This window comes from Oculina patagonica, unplaced genomic scaffold, assembly GCF_052425735.1.
Source record: "Oculina patagonica isolate OP01 unplaced genomic scaffold, crgOcupat unplaced2, whole genome shotgun sequence".
Lineage (NCBI taxonomy): Eukaryota > Metazoa > Cnidaria > Anthozoa > Scleractinia > Oculinidae > Oculina > Oculina patagonica.
The window spans coordinates 1,246,811-1,272,278 of record NW_027558036.1 but is presented as its reverse complement, the minus strand read 5'-3'; the positions used below and the strand labels follow the sequence as shown (position 1 = coordinate 1,272,278).

The 25,468-nt window shown below is 40.7% G+C and overlaps 3 protein-coding genes and 1 pseudogene across 3 annotated transcripts in view; 1 reads left to right on the top strand and 3 right to left on the bottom strand.

The window, feature by feature from the left end:
* The window catches only part of LOC144640164 (flavin reductase (NADPH)-like), a 136,172-nt gene that overhangs the window by 44,722 nt on the left and 65,982 nt on the right, over positions 1–25,468 (bottom strand). The gene's annotated exons all lie outside the window — the stretch shown is intronic.
* LOC144640148 (uncharacterized) overlaps positions 1–25,468 on the top strand; it is a 199,738-nt gene that overhangs the window by 116,795 nt on the left and 57,475 nt on the right. The gene's annotated exons all lie outside the window — the stretch shown is intronic.
* LOC144640157 (uncharacterized) overlaps positions 1–25,468 on the bottom strand; it is a 261,782-nt gene that overhangs the window by 207,772 nt on the left and 28,542 nt on the right. The window lies entirely within an intron of this gene.
* LOC144640214 (uncharacterized) lies at positions 18,793–22,817 on the bottom strand (annotated as a pseudogene).

The following is a 25,468-nucleotide window of genomic DNA, read 5'->3' as shown; positions in this document are numbered from 1 at the left end:
GAAATTATTTTGAATCTTGCTGGTACCTCTTATGAAATCAAGTAGCTCGTCTTACTTTGCAAAATGTTTTATTTCGAATAACATCAAAGCAGTGCCCTTCTTTGGATTTACTAAACTTCTTTATTATTATTGTAAAATTGTTTCTGTGGGACTGCAGAAGAAACCGGACATAAATACAAAGTTTTTAGAACAAAATGATTATTAAATATGAAACTGTGAAGAAAATAAATAGATTATTCAAAATTTTAAAGGGAAGTGGCATATAAAGTAAGAAATTATGTAATTTAGTTTGATTTGCCTTTTTTCGTGTTTTTTTATTTTATTTTATTTCTGATGTTGTTCGTTGAAGAAATATTTCCTGAAATCTTTAAATTTAAATATTTGCCAGATTCATGTACTTCCAAAGTCTACAGACTTGATAAATTTTGGAATATTACTCCAGACGGTGCTTCTATTTTATTGACGCTAAGGTCCCTGTAACAAATGAAACCAGAATTTAACAGATAATCAGACGGAGAGACAGACAGACCGACCGACAGTCAAAGGACGGATGGACAAGAACAGCGTAAGTGAACGTAGCGTCTCAGTGAGGTATTATTGTCTGCCCTTAATGATTTCTTTCTTCTTAACATCGCGTTACTATAGCTCTTACACTTGGAGTAACGACTACGATAAAATGAAAACAGCAAAAAAAACAACACTAAACTCAAAAATATCAAAATCGATCTTCTTAACGAAATGTAATTAAATTTATGCAATTTAAATACCTTGCAACTTCCAAGGAAAAGTAAACATCAATAAAAAACATTTGCTGCGAAAATTTATGATTTGCTCTTCGATGTAGTTCTGAAGACATTTTTCCTGAAATCTTTAAATTAAAATACTGAACAGGTGCATGTACTTACAAACTCCATAGCTCTGGTAAGTTTTGGAATATTCCTTCAGGCAGTGCTTCTATTTTATTGTGGCTAAGGTACCTGTAACAAATGAAACAAGAATTTAAGCTTATGAAAAATGTTAAGGTGATGATTAAAAACAATAAGTTCACATTTATTAGAACCACCAACATGTTAGGCAAAATACATATTATGTTTTCATGTTCTTCACCCTGTATATAAGTTTTTTTCTCTTTTACAAGAGACAGAGTAAGCTTGCAACGGGAGGGTTGTTCAATACTGTGGACTAGATTTCATCCAAAAAAGATATAGTGCGAATCGAGTAGGGATAGGCAAGACCGATAGATCATGTAGACAGAGGGACAGAACTGACATGAATTAAACTGAAACTTTATTTAACCTCCGAATACCATAAATTGTCACTGATTGGCTTGTATTAAAGTCGAGAAAAATTAATGCTAAGTAAATATATAATACAGAGTAGTTTTTTACTCTAATAAATATCTCGATAGTCAACTCAATTGGACAAACTATTATAAAGAATTGCGTAAAAGAGTAAGAATCAAAATCATCTATCTATAATTAATTAGGCAAGCATTTTATAATTAAGGTACCCACAAAAGTGATGGGGTTGTGAACAGGCCAATTATCGTGACTTTTATTCTCTTAGGGATATTAGCTGACAAGTACCTGTTTAATATGTCGTCGGCCTACCCGCGAACGTTTATGCATACCGTTAACTTTAGTTGATATTGTCCTTGTTTGCTATGAAGTTAATTATGTCGTTGTTATTTTGTAGTACCATTCTGTAATTTAATAAAATTCAGACGGACAGACAGACAAACGGTACGGGTTGACAAGAACAATAATAATCAGTAAATGTAGCGTTTCAATGAACGAGAAAAAAACACTCAGTTAATCATTTTTAATAATAGTGATTCAAACAAGATTGGTACATTTCAAGACAGTACGTTTTATTGTGTCGTACTTGTTTACATGTGTAATTATGACAGCGAGAATGTTATGGCCCGAGAAGCGTAGAATTCGTTTTTGAGCGGTTTCTAATTTTCAAATTTCTCAAAACTATAGTCGCAACTACAGTGATAATGACGATAATTCCCCGTCTCATTACTTTTCTAATAACGCCTTATACCAGGTTTAGATTTGAAAGGTTTTTCCTTGGTTCAGGGGTTGCTTGGAGTAGCAGTTGTGAAAGAGTATCTAAACATGCATCGGTAGGGCTACAAATACTCTTGTCCGATCCAGCACGTGCTGTTTTGCAGTCAGCTTGTAGTGCTGGGGAGATAATTGAGGTTCTTCTGTCACACAATCTCCGGAAGTCGCACAGTCTCACTGAACACAAGGCAGTGCTCCCTCATTAACGTCAACTTGGGTCATTGTTTGTTTTAATTAGTAGTTTGTGGGATAAGCAAACAACAAGTCACGGTTATATTATTCTGAAAGGAACAGTTACATTAAGGACCCATTAGATCCACAGCTACTTCTTCCCACGGTTGGCTCGGTAGCGATGTTGGTTTCACTGGTGGGTGCGGGACGTTCTTAGTAACCAGCTGGCATCCGTAACACTCTGAAAATCTTCTTTTTGCATCACGATCCATTCCAGGCCACCAGGCTTTCGTTCTAAGTCTCTCCTATGTCTTCACGACTTCTTGGTGCCCCTTGTCAGCCAAACTGACAACTCTCTTGCGAAGAGCTTGGGGTACAACAATTCTCGTTCCCAGTAGAATTACCTGACCGATAAAGGTCAAATCATTACGCACTGGCAAGTATGACTTAGGAGCAATGTCTCATTTTTCTTCGATGAGGCAATTTATGATTTATTGCAACACTGGATCTTGTGCTGAAATACGTTCAATCTCTTTGATTATCAACGCAGCGGAGACAGCATACAGAGCTACCATACGTATGTATCCATCGTTCTCCGGGGACTGATCTGAGGCAGGTATATTTGTCCGTCGGGAAAGGGCATCTGCAATACCGTATAATTCTGGTTATAAGCCTGGGGTTATACAAGTTCGTAAGGGGTTTTGGGTGGGCTTATAAACGGAGGAGCTTATAAGCGGGAGGGCTTATTACCGGAATTTTACGGCATTCTATCTCGATGACACCTAACAGACAGATAGTTTTACGGTTGTATACGCAGACCTCAGCGCTCTTTCCGGGCTGAAGGTTTGGACTTCCTTGAATAGATTACTTTGAGTGCTTCATAGTCTGTTACGAGGTCAAACTGTGGCAGCCCATACAAGTAGAAGTGGAAGCGTTCACATGCCCAAACTAGGGCTAGTGCTTCTTTCTCGGTTTGACCATAACGGCCCTTCACTTGGCTCAAACTACGACTGGCGTAACAGACAGCACGACTGTCTCCATTCTTCTATTGGACCAGCACTGCTCCAAGCCCCACCGGACTGGCATCTTCAAAAACACGAGTAGGTAAAAGTTAAAGCCTGCTGTCGAGCCAAGTGGTTCATCAGGCCGGCGCTTATCCCGGTTTCTGTAGCATTAAGCGGCTAGGAGTATTTCTACTCCCCCCTGGATGGGATGCTAGTCCATCGCAGGGTTACCCCCCAGCAGTAAATTCGCCGGTACCCATTTATACACCTGGGTGGAGAGAGGCACTATGAGAGTAAAGTGTCTTGCCTAAGAACACAACGCAGTGCTCCGGCCAGGTCTCGAACCCGAACTGCTCGATCCGGAGACCGGCGCACTAACCATTAGGCCACCGCGCCTCCCTAAAAACACGAGTAGGTGCGTCCTTATCAAAGTACGCTAAGACTGGTGCACTTGCAACTTGACTCTTCAATTTCTGAAATGAGTTCTCTTGCTCCTCGCCCCACATAAACAGTGTTCCTTTTCTTGCAAGTCTTCTCAGGGGATCAGCAGTTGTTGTAAAATCGGGTATAAACCTGACACTGAATCCAACGAGACCCAACAAGCTACGAACCTCTGAAGGTGTCTGCGGTTGACTTGAAAAGTGCTTTTAACAGTGTTACTGTTCCTTGTGGCAAGAGTTCCTGCTGGATTTCAAGATCTGTGGCAGTCGAATATCCTAAAAAACAACGACCTGTTTTGACAACAACGAAATCTGCCACAATCTTCGTTTTACCAACACAGTCTTCTGACTGAAACTGACCTTCGATCTCAAGCGCACGACTCACATAAGCATACAACTTTCTTGTGAGTTACGCCTGAATGTTAAGTAACTGATGTTTTAACTCCTTAACAGTGTCCATGCTTATACGATTGCTCCCAGGTCCAGAGTCAACCAACACATCCCTGTTTACTGCCCCAATGCTGACACAAATCACTGGCTCAGTAGAAGCGGCCAAATTGCATGTCTGCTCTTCTACGGTAAAGACAAATGAATCATTCTCACCTTAGCGTTCCAACGATCCCTCTACAAGATTGGCCTGACCTGCTTTTCCTGGACTCTGATGTCTTCCTCCCCGTCGTTAAGTGGTATTTGCTTTTTCCAAACTTTGGGATCCTTCCCTCCTTGCAACAGCTAGCATAGTGTCCGCACTTTCCAGAATTACTACACTTCCGTCCACGAGCTGGACAACTGCCGTCTTTAGCCACTTTCTTTTCCACAGTTGAAACAAACCCTTTTACCTCTCGATCCACGCCCAGACCTTTCTTCGACAGCATCAGTCCTTGCTCCAACACTTGCTCCAGGTTCTTGTCGGTCTTGACTTGGCGTAACGATTTGACTCACTTGCTCACGCGAAGCTTGCCACTTTCGGACCTTATACATCGCAGCCTCTAGCGTAATATTATTCACCTCGAGTTATTTCTTCTTCAGTTCAACATCGGGGAGCTTTTCGATCTGATGATCTCACACATTTTCCACCAAAGCTGCGCCAAAATTGCAGTGACGAGCTTGTTTCCGTAAACGAACCATAAATTTAACAGCGGTCTTCCCCTTAGTCAACGCAAGTTGTCGAAAAACCACAGGTCGCCCAGACGTTGTATTCGATTTAGGTGATTATAAGACAATGCATGAGAATACTTTGAAAATTGCTCTAAATAAAACTTGAATTGAAGATTTGAATAAAAATGTATTACATTATGTTTATCATGCGTTATTTTGACATTTCTGTGCTTCTGGGGTGGGTTTAAAGCCGTTTAGACAAGTTTTTCTTTCCGACGTTGCTTCCCTTAAAGAGAAACGAAAGGCAGGTGACCTAAATCGCCAACGGTTCGCACTCGAAGCTCCTTAAATACCACAAAAAGTGTCGAATCTCACCAAAATTGCTTCAATACAGCCGTCGATAATTCTTCTTTCGATTTCCTTCGCTTAAGGTTCCAAAGTTTATTTTAACCGCCCGAGAAACGCTCGTGTTCGAGCGCTGGGTTTCCACTTTTGCTTTGTCTGAATGCGTGAAAAGCTATCTTGGGCACAAGATTCAAAATTTTAGCTAAGCGACCGCGCCATGGCGACAACGTCGGAAATAAAAACTCGTCTAAACGGCTTTAAACCCACTCCAGAGGCACAGAAAGGTTAAAATAACGCATGATAAACATAAGGTAAGAAATTTTTATTCAAATCTTTCATACAAGTACAATTTCGAGCAATTTTCAAAGTATTCTCATACATTGTCTTATAATCACCTAAAACGAATACAACGTCTGGGCGGCTGTGGAAAAAACATGGACTTTGTCCACGGCGCGAAAATGAGCATCAAGCTTACGAAGACACACTACATACTCGTTACCCTCCTCGGCATTGATCGGTCCTGAATCCGGAAGGACTTCGAAAATATCTTGGACTTCCATGCCCGCTAAATGAAGTAGATGAGCTTTCTTTCGAGAGGCGTTCGTAATTCCTTTGCCATCGATGTAATATTGGTAAAATCGCTTCCACTGTCGCCACCGTTTGGCGACCTGAAAGGAAGAACCGGTTAAATCTTAGGGCGGCAACACTCGTTCCGCTGAGTGCGACATCCTCGTCGCCAATTTGTAGTGTTCAAAGGCCACAAAGGCAAGTCACAAGGGCTAACACCTGTTTTTAAAGCAGAATGCACGACCGTACACACAGTACTCACTACACACTCTTCGCATCCCGGATGTACTCTTATGAGTAACCGCTGGGCTACTGACATGTAATACACTACAGCCTCCCACTGCCATCCACTGCAAATGACCCCTTTTTCGCCAAATTTAGGGTATCCTTTTGACAGTCTTTTATCATCCATGCAAATATGGAGAGATTATGCAGCGTAGACTTGTTCGTAACTCCTAACTTAAAGTCACGAGAATAGCCAAAGTTGCCAACGTTATAATCAGAAGCAGTACTTTTAAATTTAGTTTTTCAGGCGATTAAACCTAATTTATTTGATATGAGCTAGTTTTAAATATTCTCATTATAACAATTTTTACCATTTTGTAATTCAAAAAAATTCAGCCAGCCAGAGAAACAGACAAGACGGGTTAACAAGAACAACATAAAATACCAGTAAACAAAGCATAAACCTTCAGTTAATCAGTTTAGTTTATGGAACGAGGTTTGGTACGTTCAAGTCAAAAAGTCAGTCGGTTTTATATTCGGCATAAACGTTAGAGTTCAAGCTTAATATTCAGTTATAGTCTGCCCTTTTAGTTTTGCAAAAAGTTGTATTTTAATATTTTGATCATTATCCAGTTTGTAGCAGTTCTTAACCAGGACCGGCGGACTAGTGACTTGAAGTGTGTGTGTGTGTGTGTGTGTGTGGTGGGGGGGGGGGGGGGGGGGGGGGCTTAAGGCATTTGTTTGGTACCATTATTGTAGGAGCAACTGTAAAAGGTTTGCAGTCCTGATCCATCAAAGTATATAAGAGATGGATAGTGCTGGAAACCGTTGATAGCCTCCTAAATTAAATACTTGTCAGATGCATGTACTTACAACCAAACTAGACTTGATAGGTTCTCAAATATTCCTTCAGGCAGCACTTCTATTTTATTGTGCCTAAGGTCCCTGCAAAAAAACAAAATCACATATTGTACGATTACAGTAAGACAGATCGACGCTTATATGCCACACCTTTAAGATGATTAAAAGTATCGACCCCTCGAACGAAGCTACCCACCAGAAGTAATGAAAGGAAAACACTGCTAAATGTGACAGTAACAATGGTTGTTACTTTCACAATTTTACGGTCGTTTGTCCTTAAATTAATCCGTATTTTATCACAGTAATCGAGCGTAAGCTGGATAAGCAAATTATATACAGTGATATATTGTCCTATTTGCATCAAGCCACCAATTGCAATAATAATGTGGCCCACGACAGTTAAAACTTAAATTATTTGATATGAGCCACTTAAGGAGTTTTCTGAAATTCAGCATCATTTTGACTGACAGACAGACAGACAGACAGACAGACAGACAGACAGATAGACAGACAGAAAAGCTAGACAGACAGACAGACAGACAGACAGACAGGCAGGCAGACAGGCAGGCAGGCAAACAGGCATGCAGCAGGCAGGGAGTTGGACAGAAAAACAGGCAAGAAGACATACAGAGTGATATACCTCCAGTCTGACAAAGGCATCCCCTTTTCGTAATAACCTCCTGTATAGTAATCCCCACCCACATCCCCAAGAGTAAGTGCTGTTATTTTCGCTGGGAGGCCTGTGTACCCAGTCCCTCTTGCGTCAGAAACAAGAGTGATGAAAGGACTCCTTAGGCTATCTTTGAACTTCTTTGTATTGTTTAGGGTTAAAGTGAATCGTGCTGTTAAGTCTGTTGTATATTAACTGCATCGAAGCTCAAATATGGTTCGAACTGTCAAAAATCTGATGTTCATGAAAATTTCCTTGTATAGTTACTGATTGCGTGTTTTGGCAAAATACCGTCAAAGTGAAGTTGGGATCATCACATTACTCGACCTGTTTGCTGTACCTGTAAAATTTCTACCGTTATAAGCGTTGATCATATTAGACTGTGCACTGACCTTTGCGATGCAAAGTTTGCGGATACTGATGAACTGCTGATCCGTTAAATTTGGTACCAGTTCGAGGTGAATTGCTCGGGTTAAAGATCCTGGTTTGCGCACGACTCTTAAAGAATACTGAATCCTTATACTGTAGTCGCAGATATTGTGCCAATAGTATCACCGAAGGCATGTGAACAAAAAAAGGAATGGTTCTTTGGCTGTAGCTAGACTGCAGGAAATTCTTACTTTATTAATTAGGTATTCCTTGAACTTGCAACACTGTTTTACCAGTTTCCCTATTTCTAGCACTGAATCCCATGGTAGGTATTGCTCGCAAACCTCTCTGCAAGTCGATTTGTGTCGATTTCGATTTGTGGTATAGATCGTCTTACCCAGCTGTGGAACTTGCCATTTCTAAGACGCAAAGGCCCCACAGCCCCCTTACTCAGGCTGTAAGGCTTGCCACTCCAAGAGGGTCAATTACTTATGCCTAACTAGTCAGAATTTCTCTCTAACTAGTTTCCACAGAACCTTTAGTAAAGATCACGACCATGGTATCTTTCTGCTTGCTCCAAGAAAGTCTCGGTAACTTTGCTTCTTTGGCTTTCATGCACAAATTTTTCTTGTCATATATTTTCCCTTCGTCTCTCAATTCAGCGTTAGCCACCACCACATAATAGTGGCATGTATGTAGTTTAAACTCCGCTTCTCAATATACTAAGACTGTAACCTTTTCAAATTATAAATTGTGCCCCTGGGCAGTGGTAATTCGTCCACTAACGATCCTCAAAATCTTCGTGATATTTGGCTTTCAAGTTTTCTAGCTGTTGCTTTAGAGTTCCACCAAGAAGAAACAGTGGCTGTGTTGAAGGAATAACAAAGCCTAAACCTGTGCGTACCTGCAAGACTGACTGCTAAAAATCGCCAGAAAGTGCAACAGCCAACTTTAAAACGGTTGAACCAGCACAATCCAGTGTATGATTTTAGAGTGCAGTTCCAGTCTCCAATCTACAATCGTTTAAGGACGAACTAGTCTAATATTCCTTAGCTGATATGTCGAAGATGGTTCGTATATTTGTGCTTTCTACTTGTTTTTCTTCTGCTGCTTCGTAGGGGGTCTTACAGGGGCGGTCTCTGGCACGGTTCACGGGCAGAAAAAATAAAAATAAATAACGGATCACGGATATTAAAATTTCATTTTTCCGAATGACGAAAATAAGCAAGTAACGTACTACTTTTCTATCTCGCTGTTACCCAAAGAAATTCACATTTACGTTTCACGGCAAATCAAATCTGCTAATCACGCATCCCAAAAGTATCCCCGAACCACCCTCGTGTAAAGAAGGTCAAAACTTCCTTTCTTTCTAAGGCTAATCATTAACTCTCTCCACGGTTCCTTCCTCCAGTCGGTCTTGGATTTCATTAATTAGTAATTTGTCGGCAATGTGCTGTTCTGCTATTGGCTTGCTATGCCTATATCCATTCATCTTTTTCTTCAGTTTTCTTTCTCATGACATCATTTTTGGCCAATCTCTGAGGAAGCAACAGATTACGATATTCACCTAGACTACATTGAAATTCTAGAAAGAAACCTGAATAGACTAGAACGCCTTTTTCTGGTCGTTTTGCATTCCATGCCATGCATCCACGACCGAAACTCCGTAAACGAACATTTGCAGAATGGAAGCATGTTTATTAGTTAAATGGACTCACTCACATGATTGTATTTTGTGCCTCAGGGTTGCAGGTGCTTACCGTATTCTTTCGCTCCTGAACATTTACATTTCCCACAAGTTTAGTTACCTTTGTCTGCATCTTTTGAGACTAGCAGAAAATAAGACCAGATTATGCATGGAGTGCCACTGTTTCAAACTATACGTCTACGAAGGCGACAGAACGTTTGCGAATATTTAGTTTCTTAAAAGTGTTTATAAGATTATTTTACATTTTTAAATCAGTTTTAATAAAGTTTTTAGGTAACCATGATAAACACTGATCGCTTAAATAACAAAATGTAACATGTTTTTTGGGAAAGACGCCTTATATGAATATCATATATAAGACAAATATAAAAGTAAAAAAAATGTCGACGATCGTATAATAGGATTAGCTCCAAATTTAATTCCTTGGAAAATTTTCCTCCCTGAAGATTTTGTGTGTTTTTTTTTTAATGCCAAGAACCTACAGGAAGTTCGAAAACGCAGCGCTCGAAAACGAGCGTTTCTCTAGCGGTTAAAATAAACTTTGTAACCTTAGGCGAAGTAAATCCAAAGAAGAATTATCGACGGCTGTATTGAAGAAATTTTGGCGAGATTCGACAATTTTTGTGGTATTTATGGAGCTTCGAGTGCGGACCGTTGGCGAACTACAGGTCGCCTGCCTTTCGTTTCTCTTTAGGGGAAGCACAACGTCGGAAAGAAAAACTCGTCTAAACGGCTTTAAAACTACTCCAGAGGCACAGAAATGTCAAAATAATGCAAGACAAACATAAGGTAAGACATTTTTATTCAAATCTTTCATACAAGTACTATTTCGAGCAATTTCCAAAGTATTCTCATACATTGTCTTATAATCACCTAAATCGAATACAACGTCTGGGCGGCTGTAGAGAAACATGGCTTTCGTATGGCACATTGTCCACGGCGCGAAAATGAGCATCAAGCTTACGAAGACACACTACATACTCGTTACCCTCCTCGGCATTGTTCGGTCCTGAATCCGGAAGGACTTCGAAAATATCTTGGACTTCCATTCCCGCAAAATGAAGTAATTAAGCTTTCTTTCGAGAGGCGTTCGTAATTCCTTTGCCATTGATGTAATATTGGTAAGATCGCTTCCATTGTCGCCACCGTTTGGCGACCTGAAAGGAAGAACCGGTTAAATCTTAGGGCGGCAACGCTCGTTCCACTGAGTGCGACATCCTCTTCGTCAATTTGTAGTGTTCAAAGGCCACAAAGGCAAGTCACAAGGGCTAACAGCTGTTTTTAAAGCAGAAAACACGACCGTACACACAGTACATGCTTTCCTGTTCACTACACACTCTTCGCATCCCGGATGTACTCTTATGAATAACCACTGGGCTACATGTAATGCACTACAGCCTCCCACTGCCACCCACTGCAAATGACCCCTTTTACGCCAAATTTAGGGTATCCCTCGACAGTCTTTTATCATCCATGCAAATACCGAGAGATTGGGCAGCGTAGACTTGTTCGTAACTCCTAACTTAAAGTCACGAGAATAGCCAAAGTTGGCAACGTTATAATCAGAAGCAGTACTTTTAAATTTAGTTTTTGAAGTGATTAAAACTAATTTATTTAATATTAGCTAGTTTTAAATATTCTCATTATAACAATTTTTACCATTTTGTAATTCAAAAAAAAAATCAGCCAGCCAGAAATAAAATGAGTCTGAAATTGGCCTAGCTGCACATTCACAGCGAAATTACTAACTTATTGCTAACCCGAGGTGGCCTCCCCCATAAGCCTTGTGGTTTCTTGGAGGTCTCCTCGCCTTATCTTTTTAAGTTATTTTAATTTGTATGTTTAATTCTGAAGTGGCAAATAAATGATGATGATGATGATGATGATGATGATGATGATGAGAAACAGACAAGACGGGTTAACAAGAACAACGTAAAATACCAGTAAACGAAGCATAAACCTTCAGTTAATCACTTTAGTTTATGGAACGAGATTTGGTACGTTCAAGTCAAAACGTCAGTCGGTTTTATATTCGGCATTAAGTTTAGAGTTCAAGCTCAATATTCATTTATAGCCTGCCCTTTTTGTTTTGCAAAAAGTTGCATTTTAATATTTTGATCATTATCCAGTTTGTAGCAGTTCTTAACAGGTTAAACTATTGTTACCAATGATTGGGCATTTGTTTGGTACCATTATTGTAGGAGCAACTGCAATCCGTATTTTATCACAGTAATCGAGTGTAAGCTGGATAAGCAAATTATATACAGTGATATATTGTCCCATTTGCATCAAGCCACCAATAATAATTATTGTCACCAATTGTAATTATTATGTGGCCCACGACAGTTAAAACTTAAATTATTTGTTATGAGCCACTTTTAAGAAGTTTTCTGTAATTCAGCAATATTTTGACTGACAGACACACACAGAGACAGTCGGACAAACAGGCAGACAGACAGTCAGACAGACTAGACAGACAGACAGACAGGCAGGCATGCAGCAGGCAAGGAGTTGGACAGAAAAAAAAGGCAAGCAGACATACAGGGTGATAAACCTCCAGTCTGACAAAGGCATCCCCTTTTCGTATTAACCTCCTGTATAGTAATCCCCACCCGCATCACCAAGAGTAAGTTTTGTTATTTTCTCCTGTGTACCCAGTCCCTCTTGCGTCAGAAACACGAGTGATGAAAGGACTCCTATCTTTGAACTTTTTTGTATTCATTTTAGGGTTAAAGTGAATCGTGCTGTTAAGTCTGCATCGAACCTGAAATATGGTTCGAACTGTCAAAAATCTGATGTATATGAACATTTCCTTGTATAGTTACTGATTACGTGTTTTGGTAAAATACTGTCAAAGTGAAGTTGGGATCATCACCTTACTCGACCTGTTTGCTGTACCTGTTATAAGCGTTGTACCGTTATAAGCGTTGATCATTTTAGACTTTGCTCCTTTGTGATGCAAAATGTGCGGATACTGATGAACTGCTTATCCGTTAAATTTGGTACCAGTTCGAGGTGAATTACTCGGGTTAAAGATCCTGGTTTGCGCACGACTCTTAAAGAATAATCCTAATACTGTAGTCGCAGATATTGTGCCAATAGTATCACCGAAGGCATGTGAACAAAAAAAGGAATGGTTCTTTGGCTGTAGCTAGACTGCAGGAAATTCTTACTTTATTAATTAGGTATTCCTTGAACTTGCAACACTGTTTTACCAGTTTCCCTATTTCTAGCACTGAATCCCATGGTAGGTATTGCTCGCAAACCTCTCTGCAAGTCGATTTGTGTCGATTTCGATTTGTGGTATAGATCGTCTTACCCAGCTGTGGAACTTGCCATTTCTAAGACGCAAAGGCCCCACAGCCCCCTTACTCAGGCTGTAAGGCTTGCCACTCCAAGAGGGTCAATTACTTATGCCTAACTAGTCAGAATTTCTCTCTAACTAGTTTCCACAGAACCTTTAGTAAAGATCACGACCATGGTATCTTTCTGCTTGCTCCAAGAAAGTCTCGGTAACTTTGCTTCTTTGGCTTTCATGCACAAATTTTTCTTGTCATATATTTTCCCTTCGTCTCTCAATTCAGCGTTAGCCACCACCACATAATAGTGGCATGTATGTAGTTTAAACTCCGCTTCTCAATATACTAAGACTGTAACCTTTTCAAATTATAAATTGTGCCCCTGGGCAGTGGTAATTCGTCCACTAACGATCCTCAAAATCTTCGTGATATTTGGCTTTCAAGTTTTCTAGCTGTTGCTTTAGAGTTCCACCAAGAAGAAACAGTGGCTGTGTTGAAGGAATAACAAAGCCTAAACCTGTGCGTACCTGCAAGACTGACTGCTAAAAATCGCCAGAAAGCGCAACAGCCAACTTTGAAACGGTTTTGAACCAGCACAATCCAGTGTATGGTTTTAGAGTGGAGTTCCAGTCTCCAATCGAAAATCGTTTAAGGACGAACCAGTCTAATATTCCTTAGCTGATGTGTCGAAGATGGTTCGTATATTTGTGCTTTCTACTTTTTTTTTCTTCTGCTGCTTCGTAGGGGGTCTTACAGGGGCGGTCTCTGGCACGGTTCACGGGCAGAAAAAATAAAAATAAATAACGGATCACGGATATTAAAATTTCATTTTTCCGAATGACGAAAATAAGCAAGTAACGTACTACTTTTCTATCTCGCTGTTACCCAAAGAAATTCACATTTACGTTTCACGGCAAATCAAATCTGCTAATCACGCATCCCAAAAGTATCCCCACTTTGTAAAGAAGGTCAAAACTTCCTTTCTTTCTAAGGCTAATCATTAACTCTCTACACGGTCCCCTTCTCCAGTTGGTCTTGGATTTCATTAATTAATAATTTGTCGCCAATTTTTAGCTCTGTGCTATTGGCTTGCTATGTCTATATCCATTCATCTTTTTCTTCAGTTTTCTTTCTCTTGAAATCATTTTTGGCCAATCTCCGAGGGAGCAACAGATTACGACATTCACCTGAACTACGTTGAAATTCTAGAAAGAAACCTGAATAGACTAGAACGCTTTTTTCTGGACGTTTTGCATTCCATCCAGGACCGAAACTCCGTAAACGAACATTTACAGAATAGAATCATGTTTATAAGTTAAATGGACTCACTCACATGATTCTATTTTGTGCCTCAGGGTTGCAAGTGCTTACTTTATTCTCTCGCTCCTGAACATTTACATTTCCCACAAGTTTAGTTACCTTTGTTTGCATCTTTGGAGACTAGCAGCAAATAAGACCCGATTATGCATGCAGTGACACTGTTTCAAACTATATTTCTGACGAAGGCGACAGAACGTTTGCGAATATTTAGTTTCTTAAAAGTATTTATAAGATCATTTTACACTTTTAGATCAGTTTCAAAAATGTTTTTAAGTTGACATAATAAACACTGATCGCCCAAATAACAAACTGTGACATAGTAAATAATAAATATGGTATTTTCTTTTTCAAACTGTGACATGTTTTCTGGAAAAGACGCTTAATATGAATATCATAAGACAACAACAAAAAGGGGCCTACCTTCTGTATAAGTCAACTGATTTTCTTAAAGGAACTGTGTCATGAATTTAAGCCAAATGTAAACAAGAAAAATGGCCGCAGGATTAAGTGAAACATAAAATTAACCACTTACAATGACGAAGAAACATATCAATAACGCAGCAAATTCAAAAGAAAATGTGGATGGACAAATATTGAGAAGAGTAAACGGATTGCGGTATGGTTCTTTGCAAAATCTTAAATGCGATGCGATGATAAATTATCAACATCGCATATAAATACTACAAATCATGAATAAATTGACATTGTTTTAGTGCGACAGCTGAGGGAACATACCAAGTGCGATTAGTAACCAGCTGGTAGTTTTGGTGAATATTGTTGGGAGTCCGTTTTGGGTGTTCATATCGTTTGAGGGTATTGATGTACACTTATGAGTAACCGCTGGCCAACATGTAATACATTACATCCATCTCGTCCTTCGCTTAAATACTTTACGTCAAATAACAGAAAAGTTCCTTTAAACACGCGTTTTGAGTTCATTTCTTGTTTTTACACTCGAACCAAACTCACTACTCATAAACATGGTCCCTGCGGTTAAAGGGACTATGTCACTGCCAAGTTAATCTTATGTTATTAAATTTTGCCAAATATTCGCAATGAAACTAAATGTTTGCAAAGAAATTAATTCTTTGATACTAAATGACAAAATCATAACTTCCTTGCAGCTAAATGTGTCTCCAGGGCGTCATAAATTAAAGTAACAAGCAGACAAGATTAACTTTGAAAACTGTTCCGCCGGACCATATTTCAAAAGCCCACATCGCAATCCGTTTCAATCTTCGACACTTTTGGCCATCCGTACCTTCTTTTGCATTTGGTGTGTTCTTTAAATATTCCTTCACTGTTGTAAGAGGTAATTTTATACATTTAAACGAATTTGATGGTCATTTCCCATGCCTAAGTTTGGCTTAAATCCGTGACACGGTCCCTTTAAATTCATATATAAATGTTCAAATGTTACTTTTGAAACACAGCAATGAATATGACAGTAAAAAAATCCCTAAGTTTAGTGCAGAACATTATCGTTCAGTGCTTTCGGATGAGTACTAATTCTGTCAGATCTTCTAACTGGCTGCTCAGCTGTAGGTATAGCAGCAGGTAGGTCAGGTGGTGAATCTGTCGTTGGTACTGGATTCTCTTTCATGGGTGATATCTCGGCCGTCTTCGGTTCCGTCGGTGGTTCAGCATCCTGTAGTGGAGCTCCCTGTTCTTTCTGATCTGGCATGTTAAAGGGCTTGGTTCTAATTGCACATTTAGTTAGGCTTGTAAACGTTTCCATTGTTACATTTTGTCATCTAACCACCTTATTGTGTTGATATGCAGAAGGTCTCGCTTGTACTGAACTCCCTGTGATGATCTCAGTAGCACCTGGTCTCCACAACGAGACATCACCTGATATGGTTCATTCTCATAGCAAGACGACAGCTTGTTTTCATTCTTCTTCTCTAGCGAAACAGTGTCTCTTTCTCTCACATTTCGGTCTCTAGCATGAAACCTCTTGTCGGCGTAGTCCTTACGCGACTGCTTTCTCTGTGTGTCCTGATCACGGATTCCTTGGTCACTGACTTCTTTTTTCTCCTCTTCCAAATCGACCAGCTCAGGCATTTTGGTTTTAAGCTTACTTCTAAACAACAATTCAGCAGGACTCTTCCCTGTAGTCGAATGTGGCGTTGACCTGTATGCCAACAGGAACCTGTTTAGCTCCTCCCTCCAATTCTTTCCTTTTGCGTGAGCTGCTCTAACAGATTTCAGAAGCGTCTTATTCTGCCTTTCCACTTGGCCATTTGCCCGTGGCCACAGAGGTGCCGTGTCATGGTGCTCAATCTCCGATTCTTTCAAATACCCTTCTACTTCCTTGGACACCAGGTTTGAACCATTGTCGCTGCGCAGGCCTCTGGGCAATCCATGTCTTGCGAATTGGGCATCTAGGCAATGAATGATGGTTTTACTGGAAGTTGATCGGCTGACATCGACTTCCATCTCCCCTAACCGTATTTCGGTAGTACAGCACCCGAAAGAAGTTTCTTTCAATCTGCAAAAGGAAGTAGCTCTTGGAAGGGTAGCGGATCCCTACCACTCCCCGCCCCTGCACAAGTTTCCGTGTCGTCCGGTGGCCGTGGTTCCCAAAAAACATTCAACTGCCTGGCGCACTATCTACAACCTCTGCTACCCCCAGGGCGATAACATTAATGAGCACATTCCAAAGGACCCCTTATTCTCTTAGATTTTGTGCGGGTAGACGATGCCATCCGTATTCTCCAGCCCCTAGGAAGGGGAACCTTTATGGCCAATACTGATCTTAAATCAGCCTTCCGCCTGATACCAAGTCATCTGGACGACTGGAGCTTGCTGGCTAGTCACTGTAGCTGGCTATCCCAATACTATGTAGACATGTACTTACCCTTTGGGCTTCGAAGTGCCCCGTTCCTTTTCAATCAGCTGTCGAACGGGCTTGAATGGATCCTTAAAAGTAACTATGGCCTCCAGCTTGTTATTCACATCGTGGACGGACGACTTTGTCATTGCCGAACCGTCTAAATTGGCATTTTTAACTAGCTTTAGCACTCTGCTACGGGTATTTATGTCCCTTGAGGTCCCTGTCGTAGCGTCCAAGACAATAAGCCCCTCCCAGGAGATTGAGTTCATGGGCATTGCTTTAGACAGCGTCCGCATGGAGGCCCGCTTACCACAGGATAAACTCTCCAGGATCAATGAACTGTTGAACGCTTTCAAAATACGTCGCTCAGTACGCCTGGTAGAGTTACAATCACTCATTGGGACTCTTCAGTTTGCATGCAAGGTGGTGGTGCCCAGGAGAACCTTCCTTCAGCGGGCGATTAATTTGACCAGGAGGGGATCCCAAGCCGTTTCCACCGCATGCGGCTTAATAAGGAATTCTTTAAGGATCTTGAAATGTGGAAAGTTTTTCTCTTGAACTGGAACGGGCGTTTCCAGCTCAGAATCTAGAACTCTACACCGATGCCGCGGGCTCTTTAGGCTTCGGGGGCTATTTCCAGTGAAGGTGGTTCCAGGGTGGCTGGCCTCCCCACATGCTTTTGAACCAAAAACGGGAAATAGGTATCGAATTGCAAGAACTCTTTCCCATCGTTGTTGCTTGCGTCATGTGGCACCCCTTTCTTGCCGGGAGACGCCTCCAATTCTGGTGTGACAATATATTGGTCGTGTCTAATATAAATTCTAGGCGTTACAAAGTACCACGCATAATGGAGTTGGTCAGGCGGCTCGTCCTCCTTTCTATGCAGCACAACTTTGTAGTCCGGGCTTGCCATGTCCCCGGGGTTTCAAATGAGATCGCCGATGCAATCTCCCGCTTTCAGATGCACGCGGTGCTTCCTGGTCCTCGCTCCCGACGCCGACCAGCACTATTCATGGCTAAGATTATACACGTGTAATGCCAAGCTGTGCTGAAGTACAGTTCTTTCTACTGGCATTCCCAGCAGACAACCCTTTAGCTATAAAAGCCCAAACAAACTGTTCACAGTTCACTTTGGTGTTCTGTTGTACAGCTAGCGCAGTTAGCACTTGTTATACTATTGTTTGTCTTCACGACTCCTTGATGCCCCTCGTGAGCCAAACTGACAACTCTTTTGCAAAGAGCTTGCGGTACAACAATTCTCATTCCCAGTAGAATTGCATGACCGATAAAGGTCAATTCATTGCGCACTGGCAAGTATGACTTGAGAACAATGTCCCATTTTTCTTCGATGAGGCAAATTATGACTGATTGCAACTCTGGATTTTGTGCTACAATCCGTTCAATCTCTTTGATTATCAACGCAGCGGAGACAGCATACAGAGCTACCATGCGTATGTATCCATCGTCCTCCGGGGACTGATCTGAGGCAGGTATATTTGTCAGTCGGGAAAGGGCATCTGCAATATTCTTTCTCGATGACACCTAACAGACTTGATAGTTGTACGGTTGTATATGCAGAACTCAGCGCTCTTTCCGGGCTGAAGGTTTGGACTTCCTTGGAATAGATTATTTTGAGTGCTTCATGGTCTGTTACGAGGTCAAACTGTGGCAGCCCATACAATTAGAAGTGGAAACGTTGACATGCCCAAACTAGGGCTAGTGCTTCTTTCTCGGTTTGACTATAACGGCCCTCCACTTGGCTCAAACTACGACTTGTGTAACAGACAGCACGACTATCTCCATTCTTCTATTGGACCAGCACTGTTCCAAGCTCCACTGGACTGGCATCTGCAATAACACGAGTAGGTGCGTTCTTATCAAAGACTGGTGCACTTGCAACTTGACTTTTCAATTTCTGAAAAGTCAAGTCGCCCCACATAAACAGTTTTCCTTTTCTGGCAAGTCTTCTTAAGGGATCAGCAGTTGTTGTAAAATCGGGTATAAACCTGGCACTGAATCCAACGAGACCCAACAAGCTACGAACTTCTGAGGGTGTCTGCGGTTGACTTGAAAAGCCCTGTGGCAAGAGTTCCTGCTGGATCCACTCGAAAGATTCCAAGATGCAGGGCAGTCGAATATCCTAGCAAACAACGACCTGTTTTGACAACAACGAAATCTGCCACAATCTTCGTTTTACCAACAGAGTCTTCTGACTGAAACTGACCTTCGATTTCAAGCGCACGACCCACATAAGCATACAACTTTCTTGTGCAGAGTTGCGCCTGAAGCTACTGATGTTTTAACTCCTTAACAGTGTCCATGCTTAAAAGATTGCTCCCAGGTCCAGAGTCAACCAACACATCCCTGTTTACTGTCCCAATGCTTACACAAAGCACTGGCTCAGCAGAAGCGGCCAAATTGCATGTCTGCTCTTCTACGGTAAAGGCAAATGAATCATTCTCACCTGGAGGGTTCCAACGATCCCTCTACAAGATTGGCCTGCTTTTTCTCAACTCTGATGTCTTCCGGCCTCCCCGTCGTTAAGTAATATTTGTTTTTCCAAACTTTTGGATCCTTCCCCCCTTGCAACAGCTAGCATAGTGTCCTGCACTTCCGTCCACGAGCTGGACAATTGCCGTCTTTAGCCAAGTAACCTTCTTTTCTACAGTTAAAACAAACCCTTTTACCTTTCGATCCACGCCCAGACCTTTGTTCGACAGCATTAGTCCCTGCTCCAACACTTGCTCCAGGTTCTTGTCGGTCTTGACTTGGCGTAACCGGCATTTGACTCACTTGCTTACGCGAAGCTTCCCACTTTCGGACCTTATCCATCGCAGCCTCTAGCGTAATATTATTCACCTCGAGTAATTTCTTCTTCAGTTCAACATCGGGGAGCTTTTCGATCAGATGATCTGACAAATTTTTCACCAAAGCTGCGCCAAAATTACAGTGACAAGCTTGTTTCCGTAAACGAACGATAAATTTATCAGCGGTCTCCCCCTTGGTCAACGCAAGTTGTCGAAAAACCACAGGTCGCCCAGACGTTGTATTCGATTTAGGTGATTATAAGACAATGTATGAGAATACTTTGAAAATTGCTCGAAATAGAACTTGTATTGAAGATTTGAATAAAAATGTATTACCTTATGTTTATCATGCGTTATTTTCACATTTCTGTGCTTCTGGAGTGGGTTTAAAGCCGTTTAGACAAGTTTTTCTTTCCGACGTTGCTTCCCCTAAAGAGAAACGAAAGGCAGGTGACCTATAGCTAGTTCGCCAACGGTTCGCACTCGAAGCTCCTTAAATACCACAAAAAGTGTCGAATCTCACCAAAATTGCTTCAATACAGCCGTCGATAATTCTTCTTTCGATTTCCTTCGCTTAAGGTTCCAAAGTTTATTTTAACCGCCCGAGAAACGCTCGTGTTCGAGCGCTGGGTTTCCACTTTTGCTTTGTCTGAATGCGTGAAAAGTTATCTCGGGCACAAGATTCAAAAATTTAGCTAAGCGACCGCGCCATGGCGACAACGTCGGAAAGAAAAACTCGTCTAAACGGCTTTAAACCCACTCCAGAGGCACAGAAATGTCAAAATAACGCATGATAAACATAAGGTAAGAAATTTTTATTCAAATCTTTCATACAAGTACAATTTCGAGCAATTTTCAAAGTATTCTCATACATTGTCTTATAATCATCTAAATCGAATACAACGTCTGGGCGGCTGTGGAAAAAACATGGACTTCGTCCACGGCGCGAAAATGAGCATCAAGAGGGTCTGGATGGGGTTAACTGACAACTGACAAATGGCCAAAATTTTAACTGACAACTGACAAATCGCCTAAAATCTAACTGACAACTGACATTTGTAGTGGCTTTTACTGACAACTGACAACTGACCAAACTGTCCTAAATAACCCACATGAGCATCGTTAATCCTAAAAAACCCGTTGTAAATAACACTCTTTGACTCTTTTCGTCAAACAAATGTACGTTTTATACGAATCTCAGCAGCGGGACGCTAGGGTTTCATATTTCGTTAATGATTCACTGTATGACCCTTGTACATCAGGGTCATATTACCAGCTACGATCTCAAAGTTACGCTGAACACGCGCCAGTTTATGCAATGGCCGCCAATGCTGGCGTTGTAAAAGCTATTGTAAGCTTTTACAGAGTTGACTCGAACTCGGCTTTCGATCGATTTAGAAGCCGTATTCCGATAAATGATATAAATACAGTTCATGCGCTCAAAAAGCACCTTGTGGCATTCCTTGGCCTCAAAGATTTAACTAGAAAATGCGGCCTTGGTGACTTTGACATCAAGCTTTTCCGAATGGCACCGAATGAGAGTGGGAAAAGCGACAACTTCGCCATCACCACAGACGACCAGTGGAAGCTCGAACTACCAAGCTTACTGGATGGCACAGGAAGCGAAATGAACAGTATGTATTATAAGTGCATTTGTATTTTGTATTGATATAAATATGAATTATGCCAGTTAGTCCAGAAATCCTACCAGGTACGACTACGTGTTTCTTGTTCCCATTTTTGTTGCAATGTACGATGTGTTTGATACTTAATTATTTCTCTTGGCGTTATATATGTTATAATTACTGTGGCACTGTGTATATAAAACTAAATTTTGAAACGTTGCGGCAATGTGAACCACCGAGCGCGTTTGTTTCAGGTAGAAATCTGGTTATAATGCATGTACATGTCACATTTCAGTCGTATCAGTTGACCATTATGTAATTCAAGGGTTAAAACAGTGGCTAAAAATAGCGGTAATTCACAGCTAAAAACAAAATGTTACTGAAAACACTTCGCACTGCAAATGTAATACCAATCCATTAGAAATACCAATTCACTAATGATTATCATAACTCTCAGGGTCAATTCCTTGGATTTTCGACACTTTTTCATGCTGACTCAAATATCATCGTCCCTGCTGCATGTCCCCTCAGTGTGAACAACACATGATTTTGTCGCTGCTTCATATTGCTGCAACATGTCCCTGCGTCTTGACCCCACGTGTGCGGAGACCTTTATACATTACTTTTGAGTATAATGCAAATTTTTTATTACAGACCAGTACAGGTTTTCATACTTCCACCGTGGAAACTCGGCTTTATTAGAAGCCAGCTTTTTCAATCGAGAAAATACGATACTCGCGGTTTTACTCAAATTCTCAAGATATTTTATTTTGCTCCGTAAACTCTTCTTGATATTTATTAAGGTCTATTAAGTATAAAGTGTTGAAGATAAATAGGTAGATTTAGACTGATATAGGTGATCATTGGTAGGCAAGTTAACGCTTAAATTTTTATCTCAGGTTGTAATGCAATTGCAATGGTTTTAACTCCAAATCTGAGAAACAATAGTTCTTTAAGTAAGAATCTTGAATTAACGATATACTTTACGTTATATGTGCCAATCGAGCTAGCTTTTGGGTCAGAAGTAAATAATTTAGTTACACGGTTAATTATTAACAGTCAAGTAACAGACAACTGACAAATGGCCTAAAATTTAACTGACAACTGACATTTGTACCCCCCCATCCAGTCCCTCCATCAAGCGTACGAAGACACACTACATACTCGTTACCCTCCTCGGCATTGATCGGTCCTGAATCCGGAACGACTTCGAAAATATCTTGGACTTCCATGCCCGCTAAATGAAGTAATTGAGCTTTCTTTCGAGAGGCGTTCGTAATTCCTTTGCCATCGATGTAATATTGGTAAAATCGCTTCCACTGTCGCCACCGTTTGGCGACCTGAAAGGAAGAACCGGTTAAATCTTAGGGCGACAACGCTCGTTCCACTGAGTGCGACATCCTCGTCGCCAATTTTTAGTGTTCAAAGGCCACAAAGGCTTACAGCTGCTTTTAAAGCAGAACACACGCCCGTACACACAGTACATGCTTTCCCGCTCACTACACACTCTTCGCATCCCGGATGTACTCTTATGAGTAACCGCTGGGCTACATGTAATACACTACTACAGCCTCCCACTGCCACCCACTCCAAATGACCCTTTTTCGCCAAATTTAGGGTATTCCTTGACAGTCTTTTATCATCCATGCAAATACCGAGAGATTGGGAAGCAGAGACATGTTCGTAACGCCTAACTTAAAGTCACGAGAATAGCCAAAGTTGGCAACGTTATAATCAGAAGCAGTACTTTCAAATTTAGTTTTTGAGGCGATTAAAACTAATTTATTTGATATGAGCTAGTTTTAAATATTCTCATTATAACAATTTTTACCATTTTGTAATTTAAAAAAAATTCGGCCAGCCAGAGAAACAGACAAGACGGGTTAACAAGAACAACGTAAAATACCAGTAAACGAAGCATTAACCTTCAGTTAATCAGTTTAGTTTATGGAACGAGAATTGGTACGTTCAAAGTCAAAAAGTCAGTCGGTTTTATATTCGGCATAAACATTAGAGTTCAAGCTCAATAAGTAAGTAAGTAAGTAATTTGCCTTTATTTAAAAACACGATTTGGATAAAAGCTTACAGCTTGTGGGGTCTTGTAAATTAAAAGTATTAAAAGTTAAAAATATTTACAATTAATTAGGCTATTTACATTTGTATTTGATTTTAAAATTCATTTATAGTCTGCCCTTTTAGTTTTGCAAAAAGTTGTATTTTAATATTTTGATCATTATCCAGTTTGTAGCAGTTCTAAACAGGTTAAACTGTTGTTACCAATGATTGGGCATTTGTTTGGTACCATTATTGTAGGAGCAACTGTAAAAGGTTTGCAGTACTGATCCATCAAAGTATAAGAGATGGAAAGTGCTGGAAACCGTTAATAGCCTCCTTAATTAAATACTTGTCAGATGCATGTACTTACAAAACAACTAGACTTGATAGGTTCTCAAATATTCCTTCAGGCAGCACTTCTATTTTATTGTGGCTAAGGTACCTGCGAAAAACAAAATCACATATTGTACGATTACAGTAAGACAGATCGACCCTTATATGCCACACCTTTAAGATGATTAAAAGTATCGACCCCTCGAACGAAGCTACCCACCAGAAGTAATGAAAGGAAAACACTGTTAAATGTGACAGTAACAATGGTTGTTACTTTCAAAACTTTACGGCCGTTTGCCCTTAAATTAATCCGTAATCAGTAATCGAGCGAAAGCTGGATAAGCAAATTATATACAGTGATATATTGTCCTATTTGCATCAAGCCACCAATAATAATTATTGTCACCAATTGTAATTATTATGTGGCCCACGACAGTTAAAACTTAAATTATTTGTTATGAGCCACTTTTAAGAAGTTTTCTGTAATTCAGCAACATTTTGACTGACGGACACACACACACAGACAGTCGGACAAACAGGCAGACAGACAGTCAGACAGACTAGACAGACAGACAGACAGGCAGGCAGGCATGCAGCAGCCAGGGAGTTGGACAGAAAAAAAGACAGGCAAGCAGACATACAGGGTGATATACCTCCAGTCTGACAAAGGCATCCCCTTTTCGTAATAGCCTCCTGTATAGTAATCCCCACCCACATCACCAAGAGTAAGTGTAGTTATTTTCGCTGAGATGCCTGTGTACCCAGTCCCTCTTGCGTCAGGAACACGAGTGATGAAAGGACTCCTTAGGCTATCTTTGAACTTCTTTGTATTGTTTAGGGTTAAAGTGAATCGTGCTGTTAAGTCTGTTGTATATTAACTGCATCGAAGCTGAAATATGGTTAGAACTGTCAAAAATCTGATATATATGAACATTTCCTTGTATAGTAACTGATTGCGTGTTTTGTCAAAAAACTGTCAAAGTGAAGTTGGGATCACCACCTTACTCGACCTGTTTGCTGTACCTGTAAAATTGCTACCGTTATAAGCGTTGATCATATTGGACTTTGCTCCTTTGCGATGCAAAATGTGCGGATACTGATGAACTGCTTATCCGTTAAATTTGGTACCAGTTCGAGGTGAATGGCTCGGGTTAAAGATCTTGGTTTGCGCCCGACTCTTAAAGAATAATCCGTACACTGCCGTCGCAGTTACTGTGCCAACAGTATCACCGAAGACATGTAAACAAAAAATGGACTGCCTTTGGCTGTAGCTAGCCTGCAGGAAATTCTTACTTTATAAATTAGGTATTCCTTGAACTTGCAACACTGTTTTACCAGTTTCTCTATTTCTCTGCGAGTCGATTTGTAGTATAGATCGTCTTACCCAAGCTGTTGGACTTGCCACTTCAAAGAAGCAAAAGCCCTACAGCCTCATTACTCAGGCTGTGGGCTAGAAAGCTTGCCACTCCAAGAGGGTCAATTACTTATGCCTAACTACTCAGAGTTTCTCTCTAACTAGTTTCCACAGAGCCTTTAGTAAAGATCACGACCATGGTATCTTTCTGCTTGCTCCAAAAATAGTCTCGGTAACTTTGCTTTTTTGGCTTTCACGCACAAATTTTCCTTGTCATATATTTTCCCTTCGTCTCTCAATTGAGCGTTA